Source organism: Panulirus ornatus, chromosome 67 (genome assembly GCF_036320965.1).
Source record: "Panulirus ornatus isolate Po-2019 chromosome 67, ASM3632096v1, whole genome shotgun sequence".
Taxonomy (NCBI): Eukaryota; Metazoa; Arthropoda; class Malacostraca; order Decapoda; family Palinuridae; genus Panulirus; species Panulirus ornatus.
In genome coordinates, this window is record NC_092290.1 from 3,222,427 (window position 1) to 3,239,779 (window position 17,353).

Genomic DNA, 17,353 nt, shown 5'->3' on the forward strand with positions numbered 1-17,353 from the left:
AGTCGTGGGACTTGCGACGTTCCCCAGGGATGCGTCGTGGGACTTCTTGTTATGTACTGTGTGTATTATCAAAGCGTTATCAACAATATATCAATAAATGTATAAACGATACGATAAAAATTTGGAATGTTACAAAGATCGATGATTCAATAAACGCCGATACGATTCACAAGTAAGGACAAAAGTGGCAAGCGAAATTCCGCTTCATATTAGAGAATAATAAAGGGGTTCAGTTTACCACATTAACAGACACTCAGGAATAAGCAAATAGAGGATAGCTATGATCCCTATAGAAATATTTTCTATAGGGGTCGAGAGCATAGGTTCGAATTCTGGTTGCGGCAGTCGCTCCACAGTCAACCCAGCTGTTGATCCACCACCCCTAAGGGTTGGTCGATAAAATGGGTACTTGGCGCAGGCTAGGGTATATAGCTTTAATGTGATGGCTTACAAATATTACCCCTGTGTTCCCTAGAAAGTGTAAATATTCCAGCCCTTCCCATCTGAGCAAAATTACCTTCATCAACGTGTAACAAAAGTTCCCAGTAGCACATTAACAGTCATTTCCCACCTGTGAAAAGTCTACCTACTCCCACCTGTTTAATAACTACGACTTGTGATATAACTACCCCGCCTGTAAAGTGATTACCCCTACCTCCCACCAGTGAAATACCTAGCGCCCCTTTTGCAACTGGACATTGCAACCCTCAGTTGTGTTTGCAATCCTTTAATTTTGAGCGAGGTCCCTATCTCTGTATTACCCCCCTAACCCTCCCAAAACTTCATGATAATACTCTTTGCTCAGTGAAAATATACAACTACAATACAAATCTGGAAGAAAAACAAAAAAACTTCAGACTCCTGAGGACTTGTCAGTGTAGAGGCAAATATCAAATGGACCTTTTGCCGGTTCCCGGGGCTCAAAAGAGAGTGACTGGCCCATTGTATCATCCTCATAATTGAGACCACATCCTCAACTACATCGTGCAGACCTCTTCCTCCTCCTCACTTTCTTCTTCCTGGTGAGTACCTCCTAACATTATTACGTGGTCAGGAACCCCTCGTCCAGCTCACCTTATGGCACATTAAATTCAGGAATGTTTCGACGAGATTTTAAATTCCTTATACATCATAGAATTGAGGTAGTTTCCCACAGACAAGATAAAAACACTTTTGGTGTCCACTTCTTACTTCTTTTGCAGGCGAACCGTCCCTTTGGTTCCAGTGTTGCAGATTTGGTTACGTTACAAAAAGCAAAGGCTACGGATATTCATCACTAATCATGATACATGGGTCTGTTCCCTGATAATGAAATAAGGAAAATATATGGTCATTATCAATGTCAAATTTGGCCAGGGACTGAAGATTCTCTGTCGCTTCTAATCATAAAGTTTGACTTGGGATTCGAACAACTGTACTGCATTCCTAGAGTGTGGGACACAAAAGAAACCCTGAGACATCTCCAGTATATTCATCTAGGCGATGATGAAGCAGCTGTTATGTTCTATAAGCGTGAGAAAGGCAGCTGTTGGAGTCTGCCCAAAGGGATGATTTATCTCTGTCTCCAAGACTCCCCAGGAGGGCCGTTATCTCGCCCTGTTAATGGGAAAACAAATAATTGTGTTGACGAAATTTCTTCGTCGTCGTGTCCAGATTACATCATATTTTCTTTAAGCTTTTATTTTCAAAGTATACGACTGTCTCCCACAACTATGTCTTATGGAATGGTTTTCGTTCCTCTTGACTTTAGGTTGTCGAGGCTTCGTTCTATCTCCTCTGTGGATATTCCGAGTCTGATCTTTCATAACTGCGCGTTGTGTTCGTGTCTTGAATTCTGCGCAGGTAAATCCTCATATGCTAAGGCCAAAAACGCCCGTGTCATGATGGACCTTCCTCTCTCTCTCTCCTCCCTCTGCCATGCACGTTCAACTCGAAGTTCATGTGGTTCCAATCACCAGCTCTGCTGTATCGAACATGGTTCGCAATACGTAGGTGAGATCATTCATTTTCTCATCCCCACGGTCGGATATTGAGCTGAATAGCACATCCAATCGTCTGCTTGATGTACCACAAAAGTCCATCGCAAACTCAGACTGTGGTCTCAAGCTTAGCCAGATCATGATGGGATGTGATCCCCAAGCAACAGTGAGATTCCTCGAAGCGTGGGTTCTAATCTCTGGTTCAAATATGGATTCGAATCAGTTACGTGTTCGGCTGCTGTTATTGAATGTTTCCAACCTTACTTTTTCCAAGTAGTTCTAGATGTCATCTTCATGTGATGACCGACTAACAATGCACACATCCCTCACCTTCGAGGTAGGGGCCGAACTGTATGCGTACCAAACCGCATCTTCTGAACACATTTTTTGTCTTTCACATTTAGGGTTATAATGCACTCTGATACTGGGCTCAAGTTGCACGATGGATCAGTCAACATAACTCCTTATGAGGAGCCACATCTCTCCGAGTCGCATTGTGAGTCTTGCCCTTTCCCTCATCCCATCAAGTTCCTCCATTTCCCTCTCCAATCATGAGATGGTTCCCTCCCCTTTACTATGGCGTGACGATCACCTCCCTCTCGCATCATGAGCTTCGACCTCACCCTAGAGTCATGAGACTTCTTCCTGGACTGAGGATCTCCTCTCACTTGTTTCGCACCCCCTCCCACCAGCTCTCCACAAACTTGAGACCTTTCGTTTCTGTGCCCCCCTCACCCAATCCTACCCCCCACCAGTGCGGGTTATCACTCGCCCCTTTTCCACTTAGTCATGCAGTACCTACTCGTGGAACAGGAAGTCTTTCCCTCCGCATCGTATATTCCCTTCTCCCTCCGCGATGGCAGTGCCCTCTGCAGGGAATGACTTGCATGGCAAATGTGCTGATTGAGAACCATCTCCTTCGTGCGGGCTTTACAGACGATGTCCAGTGTGGTCGAAGCGAGAACATCCGTTCGTGTCGGACTGTCGTTGTGGGGGAATGGAGGTCGAGGGGTGAGGCTAGGGGTTAAGGTGTGCCCTGGCGGTGGCGAGGTGGGAGAGTGAGGTTGGGCATCGCACCCCGTACCGCATGAGCTCCCCAAACTCGCCCTGTCCATCCGGTCGCCTCTGCCCCTGCGGTATTGGGGCGGGCGGCAGACAGACAGAACCAACGTCTTCGTATAGCCTGAGGTCCGATGTTCTCCCCTGGTGTTCCTCTTCCCTGGATTCAAACCTGTTCTGCTTTCTCGTGTAGTGGCACACACTCACACCGACCAGTCTGTTTGGCCGGCGTGTGCCTCCTCCCGACCCACCCACTCACATGCCACATACCGTACAGGACAAGCTCTCGTGGCCTCCGGCGGTATGTCTTCCTCAGTCCAGTTGGTGGGCCGCAACATCTCGCTTGGTGCTCAGGCCACGTCTCACCTCAACACGCGTTGACGTACCGAGGCGAACACACGAGTCTAGTCGACATGTGCTGTAGAATTTCTGCCTCTATCTCTAGTCGATCCTTCTTTCTGTAAGCTTTTAGCCTTCGAAAATGGTGTGTACAGACACCAGAGGAGGTCAAAGCTATATATAAAAGGAATATATATCACTAGGGTCGCTTTGCTCGATGACCGCTAAGTGTCCCGTGAGGAAGAGAGAGACTTCCACGGACGGCGAAGACTCCCGTTAGGGAAGTTCCCGCTCGCAGTTCTACATCTTACTCAGGGTAATGAGCAACCCATTCGGCGCTCTACATTCTTAAACTTACGCTGTAGGAAGCTAGAATTACATTCCAATGTATACTAGACTTATAGACACTATCCTGATCCACAATAATTTCTGTCATATATATATATATATATATATATATATATATATATATATATATATATATATACTCACTAAAAAAATATGGAATTATACACAAGACTTAAGGGATTTCATAGTAAGGATATCTTATGAAATTATGTATTTTCAACTTGAGCACGACGGTACGACCGCCGAAGACGACGATACGACCCTTGAGCACAACGATACGACCCACGAGTGTGATGGCAGGTAAGAATGTACTCAAAGGCAAGGTTGTCATACCCAAGAATGGAACAGGAATGATGAATGGTTGTTACCGCGTGCTCAAAGTCGAAACGACCGAGAACAGCAAGGAAGATTATCAAAACGCTGAATGATCAAGTCAAATCGCTCTCATTGCGATCAGAATCGTGTATGTGACCACGAAGGTGTTACCCATGTAGCTAGCTCCCCCCACCCCAACACAGGCCAGATGCTTCACAATCCACAGGTTCGAAGCGGGATTCTTCCATATATAGCATCAACTCGCTGACTGGGTCATTGTAACGCTAACTCACTCCCCCTCGTCTCTTTTGGGTGCCATGATCCGAAGCTTCGAGAGAAGAACAGTTCGGTTGGATTTATGCCAGATACCATCATGGTCCACGGAGCCGCTCCGTCAAGATGAGATCTGGATCAAGGAACAGTTAAACCTGAACACCTCCTCCCCCCTCCTCCTCCACCCCCGACACCGGAGTAATTGATATAAGAGATGCTTTTGACAAGCGTCTGCTTCTCTGCCATATTGATTCAAGAGGCGCGGTCTGCCCTACCGATCCCGGCGGTTCGTGAGGAGTTTCAATGCCAGTGTTTCACGAGAGGAAAAAAAAAAATACGGGGTACAGTTAGGCTGTTCCGCAAGGGGGGAGGAGGATCGAATGTTATCAGCTGACGAAAGAACTTCCTCCCTGATGATAACATTGACTTCGGTGAATGAAGAACGTTCGTGGTTTACTGAACAATGACCCGAAGGGTTCAGTAATAACATTCATATCACGACCGAGCAGAGACCTCCCCGACCGCAAGACAAAGCAGAGACCTTCTCGACCACCGCTAGGGGTAGGGGGCCACGTCTCAGACAGCAGGAGGATCACCTCAAGCAGCCAGATGGGTCAAGTGCCCAACCCCTGGCAAGTTCACAGACGAAGGTGGAGCGCGAGATAAGATCTCTCCCGCCAGTCTCTCTCTCTCTCTCTCTCTCTCTCTCTCTCTCTCTCTCTCTCTCTCTCTAACCTATATTATTCTATTACCCTTTCACTCCTATGTCCATCTGTCAGTTTCCCCTATTTCTCTTTCCCACTTTTCCCTCCACATCTTTCTATCCCTCCGCCCTTAACCTTCATCTCCCTCCCTCCTTCTTCCACCCTGCCTCGCCCACAGCCAGCCTCTATCAGATACACACATGTACGTACGTTGTTCCTAGACCGAAAGCGGGAATTTGCCACCGACGAGGCTGCACTATCATCGTCAGCGGACGGAAAGAAGCACAGAGGTCGTAGAGGGCATTCTCGTCCGATTGGAGCCCACCTTATCCTGCTCCTGCATGAAGTGCATGACAAGTTGTACCTCAGACAGGCTCATGTTGAGATATGGAAGTCAAGACAGGGTCATACAAAGACGGGGAAGTCAAGACAAGCTTATGGAGAAATGAAGTCAAAACAAGATCACAGACGGGTCAGAGGTTAGAGAAAGTTAAGGAAGCCAAGCCAGAGTTACAGAGACACGATTAAGCCAAAAGATGATGATAAAGAAAAGCAGAAGCCAAGACGTGGAAAAATGTGGACGCTAAAACATTTCACTCTTTTGGTAAACACTTTAATCCCAGGTGGAATCTTACGTGCTCCGAGCCATTGATTAATCGCAACGAATCAGTTCCAAAGGAATTTTCAATGTCGAAAAAATTGGTTCCGAATTATACGAGAGTATATCCCACATCTGCTCTCATGATCATATTCAGTCTATTCGAAAAATGCGGATATTATTTTGCAAAGGACGTGACAAAAAAAAAAATCATTCCCGTTTTGATTAATGATAAACTTATGATCGTGGAGGTGATGACAATTACTGATATGAATTTGTAGTAATATGAAGAATTTTCGGAATGGTCCAGAAAATACGAAGGGTTCCTGATTATACACACGTCTCAAACGATGAAATACGAGTCTGCGTTAATAAGGGGTTCGTATTGCGAGCGTCTTCATCCGGGCGATGACCTTGATTCGTGGCGAACACCTCGCCGACGTCATTGCTTGTTCAGGGTTGCCGTTCCCTCCCACCTCACTCGCCGGGTCACTATAGCGATAACCAACAGAGTCCTGGGAGGTCTCTGTCTGCGCAGAGTCGCTCCCTCCCTGTGATTGACGGGGGAAAACTGGGCTCTGGCGACAGGGAGCGCCTCGTTAAGAAGGCTGGACAATGTTTTCGTGACGGCCTTTGTGTCGCGATGAGTCACCGATGGTTATAGCCAGGCGAGCCTGGGGGGGAGAGCTCTGGCTAGCCCAGCAGGGGTCGTGTTGGGGCGGCGGCGCTGCGGTCTGGGGTGGGTGTCTTAGGTGGGAAGAGGGAGGGTGGGTAAAAGCCCTGTGGTATTTCCTCCATTGGTGTGCTTGACCGCTACAAAGACGTCAGCTTTCCCTCCCACCTTCCGCTTCCAACTCGTTCCTACGACCACGACCTTCCAATGTCGAGTGGTGGGTGGTTCTTCCTTCCCCCCCACCCCCTTCCTCTTCCTCCTTCCCCCCCACGGCTCTCTCGACGACACCACACACCCTTCACTCCCTCCTTCCCTCCCCCTGAGGAAGTGGACGAACTATGCCGTAGCGAATACACTAATATGGCTCCTACGGTTTCGGTAGAGAGATGCGACAACCTCTCTCTGTCTGCGTCTGTCTCTAACCCTGTACAGTAAACTCGGGACATAATTCCGAAACGTGTGGGGATTCCTCCTCTCCCATCTACTTCCAAGGGATTATATAACAGTACTGGTGGGATTTGGCATAATTTGCCCCGCCGAGCTCTGAATTTACGAGAGCTCGTAACAGGATTACAAACCAGTGGTACCTCACGCTCAAATGACCACCTGAAGCATAAATACCTTTATTCCCCCCCTCCCTCCCCCCTCCTGATGACTGTAATACATTAATCATTCATCGGACCCGGAAGTTATCTTTAATCACATTCACTGCTCGGGGTGTGGTCAGGGGGGGGGGGGGGGGGACGGGCTGGGGGTGCTGGCCTTCCCGTTGTTTAGAAGTAATCAAATCGAAGCTCCTTATAAAGACGTGCTGGTCTGGAGGATCTCATTCACGAGATGTGAAGCATTGCATTTCAAGCGGACGTCGTGTCGGATCCTGAGGCCTTCGACCAGCGATGGCACATCTAACCCAAGAGACGGGTAATACAGAGTCGGGGGGAAGGGAGCCTAACGGAACTTCCAGTACAGATATTAAATACCTCCAACGGCAGGAGTTGTGGGGACGGAAATGGACTTTGGAGTAAGGACGCGCAGGGGTTTGGAGTGATGCATGGGGTGGATCGTATTTGCTGTGGGTGTTTGGAGTAACGGGGCGCGGACGTTGGAGGAGGAGGAGGAGGAAGAGGTTATAATGCTCGAGTGCAGTGACATACACGATAGGGTAGGGTGGGGGAGGACTTCAAAATGGGACGGGGGAGAGGTACACAACACGCTAGACTATGGGAGAAATCTCTCTCTCTCTCTCTCTCTCTCTCTCTCTCTCTCTCTCTCTCTCTCTCTCTCTCTCTTAGATTCACACTTGCCGTAACTGTAAATAATCATGCCCCACACACACACACACCCTCCCAGAAAAAAAATCTGACCTTCAACCTCCAGGAATAATAATAGCACCTCCCGCCACCCATCCGACACCCTGCCCCATACCACCTCCTCCCCACCATTTTCCCTTCCCGCGGGCCTAAAAGATATTACCAAAGTCTTGCCAAAGAGAACAAACTCTCGTCCATCATCATTCGGTTGGAAGGGAGGGACGGACGCCTGGGCCATCCCTCCCTACACTGGCTCTGGGGAAGGCCTCGGTCGATCACCCTTTCTGTTTTTACGTTACGTCGCAACATTACGCTGAGAGTAACACTCCTACGTCACGTGGTTACGTAGAACTGACAATACAAAGTACCCAAGTATACAAGTCACAGTGTTCGAATCCCGCCTAAGAGGTGAAAAATGGCTTGAGAAAGGTAGAAGCAATATCAGACCTGGAATGCTGAAAAGGGGATGACAGGGATTGGCAAAGGCATGACACGGCTGGACATGCATGTGTCACAAGCAGTCACCACAGTTGGGGACGTGACAATGGGTGATATAGGGAGGACACAGTGACGTGATATAGGGAGGACAGTGACATGCTGATATAGGGAGGACACAGCTCGATATGGTTACGTACCGACAAAGGGGGAGGGAGGGGGTTTATGGGAGACTCACAGCGGTGCGAAAGGGAAGGTCTTCCCGCTATTAGGCAAATAATGGGTAATGTCACCATTGTTTTCCGTGACCTCCAGTAACGTAACGTTACTGGTGTTACTTTTACCGTGACCTCTCGCCATCGCTACTGCCACTGCTTCTGGCGTTACGTTTTTGCTATGGGCAGAGGTCACTGCTGCGTATAGTGACTGCTACATGATGATTGTAACTTTTAACACTGACAGTAATGACACTGCATTCGCATTTTAACAAAGCTAAACTGACTTCTACTGCAATGTTCGATGTAATTTGTGTTATTACCTTTGTTAATAGCATTATGAATGCTATTTTTAACGTAACTTTTCATTATTGGTAGTTTTAATTTTTCAGCCGGAAAATATTAGAAGTTTTATTAACGTTAGCCTGGTAGACTCTTCTAAAATCATTTAATTACGTTAATAAATGATTTTGCTTTGTATTTACGTTCAGTCTGAATATGTGATAACTCGAAAATACTTTTCAATTTCATTTACGTTTTAAAAAGATTTTAAGGTTGCTTTTAAATTTCACAAGCCTTCAAGATTTTTTTTGATTTTAAGTTTTCTTTTATCCTTGTATCTCTCTGTCGTTTAAGCCGAGGGCGGCATTTCCTGTCTAACGCATTTCAGAAAATGCTCGGTAAATTTCAGACTTTTAATATCAAAAGCAATCCAAATGTACACTGTACCAAGTACTTCAGAAGTTTATCCGTAAACATACATAATCTCTTGACAACTAACATTTAGTAACTGGGAAGATAAATTTTTAAGAAACTTTCATCGACTTCAAAAATGAGAAAGATTCCTCATTAAAAAAATAGCACTTTTGTCATGTTGTAAACACACACACAAACCTCTGAACAAAAGTTTCAGTAACGCTGTAAGCAAGTTGCTGTGTACAAACAAAATCATATCAAACAAACGAATCCTTGATAACAATCACCACCAAACAATGAGCGAATATAAAACAGTCATTATACGAAACAATAAACGTATCCCTAGCCATAAACAACATGTACGCCAACAAACAAAAGTGGTACAAAAAAAAAGTCGATAAGCAAGCAGCTGCGACAATCGACCTAGAATGCATTGCTTCAGAGAGAAAAAAAAAAGGCAGGAGGTGAAGCACATTCTCAACAGGAGGCCACCGATGAACAGGTTTCTAATATGCCGAGCATCTAGCTAATGATTCTGGGCTTTCAAATCTTTTTGGTCAACATTTGTGGGAAATAAAAGGTAGGTAAAGAGGAAAAGGGTCTATAATAGCCTTACAAGCGGTTAAAAACAGGGAATCAAATATCGTCGGACCCAGCAAAGTGAATTAGGAACGCCACTCGACATTCGCCTACTGGGCGGTTTGACTTCTATTTGCTATCAAGTGGAGGTCATAGAAACTGGTAAAGGGGAGTTTCCCCCTCCTCTTCGACCTCCTCTCTGTGTGAATGTGCGACATCACCAGCGGTGTTGGAGGGGGAGAGGGGCTGAAACGGACGTCCGCTGGGTCCCACCTCTCTCTCTCTCCCTCTGTGTCCCTCGCTTCACTCCCATTACCGGAAGCGTGTGATCCGGGTGTAGGTTAGTAGAGGTCATCCCCAGTGATGGTGTTATCTAGGGGACGTTCCCAGGGCCGTCACAACAACGCCCCATCCCCGAGGGCTGACCCTTACAGACCCTAGCCAAGGGCGACACATGACACCTCCCATCCCTATCAAAGAGCATCTCCCTACTTGAGGGAAGATCTACGATCTTAGACCTTTCGTCCAGGTACATCACTCCTGCTGGGGAAGTATGCGACCCTATGGGGTCCTAAGTACTGGCCCTACCTACCCTATACGAGGTCATAGGGAACCTGAAACGAGCATGCACCTCTCACCCAAGTCGTGTGTGCAACATGGTAACAAGTTGCAACCACAGTCGTCCCTACCTAGTGTCTAGTCTTCAGGAACTTTTCAAAATCAGAAATTCTAATACCTATTATTTTTATCGCAGATAATTGATTTCTAACTATCACCTATTATGTTTATTACAGATAATTTCTAACATTATTAACTCATTCTAATAACCAAAGGGCCCCGCCTCCATCCTTAAGGGGCTATACCTAGCAAGTTTAGGTCTTGCTCCTGTGGGCAGGTGGGGAAACCCTTCGTCAAACTACATTCGTCACAGAAGAATTTCTACATCATTCCGGTCTTCGTTCAGTTAGGGTAATTTGACAGCCTCTGGTGTCATCGGGCAAGTGGAGGACGAGGAGGGAAGGTATTCTCTACCTAATACTCAAGAGATCCGACATGAACCGGACGCACTTTCTTCACGACCAGACTTTATAATATAAATTTTAGAGTAATTTACTGGGAGAGCGGGGGCGATTCCATTACCGGTACGGTACGGTGATTACATTACTGGGGCAGTGTGGTGATTACATGACTGACGGCGTGGAGGTTACATTACAGAGACACTGTGGTAATCACTTACGTAAAATAAGGTACTGGAAATAATAGGTGGGAATAGGAAGGTCTCCGTGGATAAGACTGACGCTCTGCACGAGTGGGTGGGAGGGCGGGCAAGCCGGTGACAAAGAGAGAGAGAGAGAGAGAGAGAGAGAGAGAGATTCACCTGCCTGTGGACTATACAAATACAGGGACAAAGAGTGTTAACGGTCGATGGGCCGGATGATTGCTGGCTCGCTGTGCCTTCTCTATACCGCAGGGGAGGGATGAGAGGGGTGATGGTAGCGAGCTGTGCCTTCTCTATACCGCAGGGGAGAGATGGAGGGGGGAGGAGAGGGGTGATGGTAGCGAACTGTGCCTTCTCTATACCGCAGGGGAGGGGGAGGGAGGGAGGAGAGGGGTGGTGGCGAGCAGTGCCTTCTAACATGGAGAGAAAGGGGAGGATGTTATGGGGGGATGGCCATGAACAAGTCATTGTCATATGTCTGACTCATACAATCTGACCTCGTTTAAAAGCTCTGAAAATATATATATATATATATATATATATATATATATATATATATATATATATATATATATATATAGAGAGAGAGAGAGAGAGAGAGAGAGAGAGAGATATGACCCCCTACATCTACCCCACTTGTCATTACAGAATACCATGGAAGAGCGACCATGTCATCCTCTACGACCCTCCCACCCCCTCCCCAAAAACACCTCCCACATCAACACAAAGGCACCAGAGACCGCGGGCATCCTACACATCGTCCCCTCCAGCCAAGGCCACGTCAATAGCTGACGCTTCCAGCATGATCAACATTGTCGACCTCATAACAGACCCGACCCGTTTGCCTTGGGTGAAAAAATTAATCTATAAAATTATCAAATAATAACAATCTTTTTTGTTTAAATAATTCCATCATAACGCGGGGATATTTCAATTAACTGATTAATTAGATTTCATCCGCTACACATGCTCTTAATCTTTTTTTTGGGCGGGGAAACATTTTCGAAAAAGTCAACCATTTACCAATTTTTCCTCCATTGTTGATATATATATATTTACATTATAAATAAACATATTTATATATTATATAATATATAAATATAGTCATCAGTTTGAAAGAGCATATTTTTCTTACATACAAGCCAAGTTTCCTGGGGCTTTTGAAGGTTATTTCAGGAGCGATGTGCTATGTATGGCTACCAGGTATAAAATCTATTTGAATGACGCTAATTGGCTATTGGAGACCATTAAGGCGAACCTTTTACAGACCAACAAACACTTATTGACCTTTTCTATCTATGACCATCGCGTGTAGAAATGATTACATAAAACTTTGTATTACGACATGAACTGCTTTCACACTGGCATTATCACTGTTGTAAATATCACTTATTTATCAGCATTCGTATTTCTGAAAGTGCTCCCCAATCAGTGAAAGAAATGAAGGAAACTTCGCTCTGTTAAGGGCCAAGGAAGGAAGCATTCATCGCTATACGACTGTCTGTCACAGGTCTGTGAATGACGGTCAATGCACGGGCCTGGGCGAGTGACTCATGCAGAAATCGGTGGACGACTGTCAATGACAGACCAAGTGACAGAAGTGTCTGTCATCAGTTCTCGGGCAAGCGAACGCACTCCAGGGAGTTTATATATATACATATATATATATATATATCTTTGTTCCCCGTTCACACACGCGTTCCAACTGACATTAAAGAGAAGATTTGAATTACAAAATTAGATTCTTTAAGTCGTGACCATGTACGCGCGTTCAGTTTTCTATTATCGGTACTTCAGATGCAATTTACGAATGAAATGAATCTTTTTAAATCTTTGTTAGACATAGCAATTTTTTTTCATGTTCGTCTTTCCTGCCTTAGGGAGGTAGCGCCGGAAACACGACTGAGCTTTGGAGGATCCCTCTCGTCAGCTCCTTAATCTTCTACTTTTTGGAAAGTGATAATACAGGATGGGTGGATTGGCAGCCCCGAACCCCAACTTAAATCACCCCCAACGCCACGCAGAAGATACATGGGCAGTATTCTAACCCCGCCTTTACTGTATGCAAATCACATCAAACCATTATTCCGTTGTCTTCGAGCATAAATAACATTCCTCTTACCTCTATACACCACAGTCGTGTGGCCAGCATCCATCAGCTGTGTGGTCATCAACTGTGTGGTCATCAACTGTGTGGTCACATACTTCCTCTATTATTTCATGGTTGAGGTTAATACGTTCCTCTGCAAGACAATGTCAACACTTCATCTGGAACAGTAAATTCACTTTAGTTAACGAGTAAAAATAAAGATTTATAAACTACTTTCGTCATGACAGTTTCACTCGAAATAAAAATGGGTCTCAATGCTTTTGAAATTTAGTAAAAGAACGAAATGCAACTCTCTACCAATGGTAATATTACCCAATGAAAATCCTATGGTTAAAAGATTTTTTTTTTTCTTTTACAAGAAATAGCGGCACAGCCGACTGAAAATCCTTTATATATAAACATACAAACTTTGCTGCTTAATTAAGCTGAAGCTCATTGTCTAGAATAATAGTTGCCAGGTTTAACGGCGATAATGTGATATATATATATATATATATCAGACATCTGCAGTGCCCAGGGGGGGTATCTTATGTTATATTCCTGTTCTTTTCCATAACAGTTCAGTCTGTTCTCGACATCAGTTCTGAATATTTGTTAATGAATAAAGATACATAGGTAATGTAGATACAGAGGTAATGTACATATGATACATACTGCTACATCCTTGTCATGAACAATGACCCGGCTGTTTCAAGGTTCATTATAACGATGACCTGCGGGGGTCAGGTTAGGTCTCTCATGGCTCAAGATTAAGGCAAAACCTACTAACCCCCTCTTCAAGCATGAGCACCGACCTATCCCCCTCTTCAAGTGTTTGTATGGTGGAGGCGAATGACGTTTTTCTTAACTAAGAGAAAAAAAAACCGACATAATAGAAGACTTGTCCTTTAATGCCATGACTTCAAGACACTGTTCTATGCCTCCGGTGCCATGAGGACACGACAAGGCACATACATTCAACCTCCCCAAACCCTCACCACCTTCCCCCCACAGACTAACACGGGTACAGAATGACACGGGCCAGCGGACCAGGAATTAGCATCACACCCAAAATGAACCGAAATAATTACGAAGACATTTAAAAAAAAAAACACGGTTATCAAACGACATTGTTTACAGCATATTATTAACGAGGTGGGGGGTGGGAGGGAGGTATTATATACTCTAGATTGATGTCATTTCGTTATAATAGCGCCTTATAACACGACATGTTATAGATATACGCGTATATTACCGTGAAGTGCGATGACACCAGCGGAACGAGCCTAGCCACTAAGGTAAGGCAACACGCAAACTAGATTTGCTTCACTTCCGTAAACTAGTTTTCGTAGTCCCCCCCCCCTCCACCCAAGCTAAAACTAGTTTTTTCAGTTTTTTCCCCAGAAAAAATTTGTCTCCTTTCTCTGGAAAGAAACTTATTCTTTGTCTCGGAGTACATTCGTATTCATTTCTAGTTTCTGCGAAAACTAGTTTTTCGAAGTCTTCAGAGATATAGCCGGTTTTTCTCGATTCTCCATTCACTCACGTGTTACAAAATCTGTGGGTAACTAAGAATTTTTGTACGATTACTGGGACCTAACACTGTACCGGGACCTAACACTGCACCGGGACCTAACACTGCACCGGGACCTAACACTGTACCGGGATCAAAATAAGCTTCGTCTAATTCTCGCTTTATGGCCGGAATTCACTCATTTAGCGGCCAAAAGCTGTCATGTCACTCCCTATAAAGCGAGACACGCAGCCCATCCGGGCCGACCTGTGTGGAGCAGTAAGGCTCATTATCCTGTGTTGTTCGTCGAATGTGGCGGCTATGTGCTCTAACTGTTGCTGGATGTGGTGGTAGTAGTTGTGGTAGCTGGTGAATTTCAAACGAAAACGTTTATGTTAGGGGGGGAAATATAGGCATGCTGGATCGTCCAGAATTTGTTCGTCATGTTGGCGAAAGGTGGTAAGAGGTAGGTGGGAGAGTGGCGGACGTGACTGTAGCGCAGTCAACTTAGTGTGATAGCTTCATTTTTAACCGTGAAAGTGAACCGGGTCTGATGTGACGACATGTCTGCATGAAGCTCCGAGAGAGAGAGAGAGAGAGAGAGAGAGAGAGAGAGAGAGAGAGAGAGAGAGAGAGAGAGAGAGAGAGAGAGAGAGAGAGAATCCTACTACACGAAGAACCCAACACCCACCCTAGCCGTTCATCCTCCCCATTGGGCTGGTCGATACCAAATGGCGTCCTAGCTCCGTCTCTTCATTGTATATCAACTGACATATTTCTTGCGTCTTCCCTGATGATGTGATTATTACACGAAAGTGCACTTGGGAATTGTTTTCCCAGTGAACTCATAGGTATATTTATACTGTCATTACCAGTGCGATGAAGAATGAAAACAGGAAACAGAGGAACAGCTGACCCAGATCACGGATGTTGACATTAATGACGCCACTTCAACAGCCACAGTTGGGTAGTTTCATGTGTTGACACGGAGAGGAAGTGCAACGAGCCAGAGGCAAGTCCGTTGCGCGTATCAGGCAGGGGTCGTATGACTGTGTGAGGAATATATTAATTTTGTGGCACTGGACGAGGCAATACTAGTGGTAGTGTGTGTGTGTGCGTGTGTTCAGGTAATAGCCTATTTGTAACTTTATATTTGTATCGTGATTGGAAAAAGTTCTACATTCGTGGGGGACCCCATTTTTAAAACCATCCATTTCATAGAGTATTAATCTTTTCATATTGTAAGCAACATAAAAGTTGATTTTACCGTCAGACAATTTTATAATACAATTCAACTGCCATGACCTAAATTCTGAATGCAAATATCTAACTTTACAGAGCAATCTGGTGAAATACGTATTCTCTTGAACACATGTACAGAGTAGTTGTCCAGTATATATAAACTTTTCCATCTTCCGCTCCTGTTCCACGCATAGGTGAGGAAGGGGGATTAAACCACGCGTTGTGTGGGACAAAGAAAACAATTTTCTTTTATCATAGCGGGAGGAGAGGGGACGTCTTATCGCCTCCTCACCCTTTACGTAGAAGAACTTAAGCAGAAACAGTCGTCAGGCTCTCTCTCTCTCTCTCTCTCTCTCTCTCTCTCTCTGGAATAGCAGCGCTTTAGCACGGTCGAGGCGTCGATAAACAGCTCCCGTTCGTCTTTCGATGTCGCATTCCCAGCATTCATACACTCACAGTTTACTCATGAATTAATCCCGTGTATGCGCGCGTGTGTGTGTGTGTGTGTGTGTGTGTGTGTGTGTGGAGGGGGTGGTGAAGAGGAGAATTATTTCTGTACCCCCACTTCCCCCTCCCACACCTCCCAGGTAAGACTACAAAAAATCATACATCCCGTCTCCAAATTTTCTTGGAGCCCGCCTAACTAAGGCCATTATAGAGATAACTGGTGTTATCCCTGTACCCCAGGGGTTCTGAGACTTGCCTAGGTAGGAGGAATGCTCTCTATCCTTATCAATTATTCAGGAGGATGTAAGGCGAGTATCCACAGACTTACGAGTATATTACGACGAGTAAACTTCGTCAGAAAGACTGAGCCAGCGAGTAGCAGCACCGCATGTCTTCCTTGATGAGTGATACTCCTTCCTCTTACCATTACACTTTTGTGGATCGTCAAGCCGGGGATCATCTGGGACTGACCTCGACCATCTGTCAAAGTTTTCTATTAAATTGTTTTTGCAAGTTGTTCCCTGCGTGTTTTATCTCTCCTGGTGGTGGTACACTGAACGTAAGAGGTCGAGACCTTAAAGCAGGAAGATAAGAAGGTTATTTAGGGAGACAATGGAAGGGTGGAAGGCGAAGGTTAAATACGATGATTGTGGTGTGTGTGTGTTAATATGGCGCGCCCAGAGAGTTGCCATTGTTGACCATGTGTTCCATGAATGTCCTCAAGAAAACTTATTCTATTTTAATTTTCTTTAAGAAACGTATTCTACTTTTCCTTACGAAACTTTTGCTTATCTTCCAGGAAGCTTCTTTGACAAGCAAATTGTTTGGTTAGTATGTCTCGTAAACAAAGGACTTGAGACATGATTAATAGGGTTACATGATTAACTATGACATCACACTCAATTTTGAAGGTCAGCCAATAAGCAAACGCGGTGGTTGTTGATGGCGTACGCTGCTAAATTGTCAGCCAATAGGGAGACCCGTTGGTTGTTGACGTAAGCTTTTAAAGGGTGAGCCAATAGGAGGACGAGGAAGTTCCTGATGACAATGGCAGCCAGATGGTCTATCAATGCTTCGACTGGACAACTCGCGTTTTCTTCACAGACACGTACATATATCGATACGTTCAATTTTCATATACATATACGAAATGTACACGAGTCACACATATATGAATAGTTATATAGCTAGTGAGACACCTGAAGATGGAAGACAACAGCTACGTGTTGTGGACAGGGAGCTGTAGTTTCTGTACATTACACATGACAGCTAGAAACTGAGTGAGGGGATGTGGCCTCCCTTCGCCTGTTCCTGGCGCTA

The 17,353-nt window shown here is 45.3% G+C and overlaps 1 protein-coding gene and 1 long non-coding RNA gene across 3 annotated transcripts in view; one reads left to right on the forward strand and one right to left on the reverse strand.

The window, feature by feature from the left end:
- LOC139747100 (uncharacterized) overlaps positions 1-17,353 on the reverse strand; it is a 46,674-nt gene that overhangs the window by 17,571 nt on the left and 11,750 nt on the right. The window contains exon 3 of the long non-coding RNA XR_011712313.1: positions 12,865-13,010. This is a non-coding gene — a long non-coding RNA (uncharacterized lncRNA). The remainder of the gene's footprint in view (positions 1-12,864; positions 13,011-17,353) is intronic.
- Positions 1-17,353, forward strand: part of LOC139747093 (uncharacterized) — a 54,865-nt gene that overhangs the window by 951 nt on the left and 36,561 nt on the right. The gene's annotated exons all lie outside the window — the stretch shown is intronic.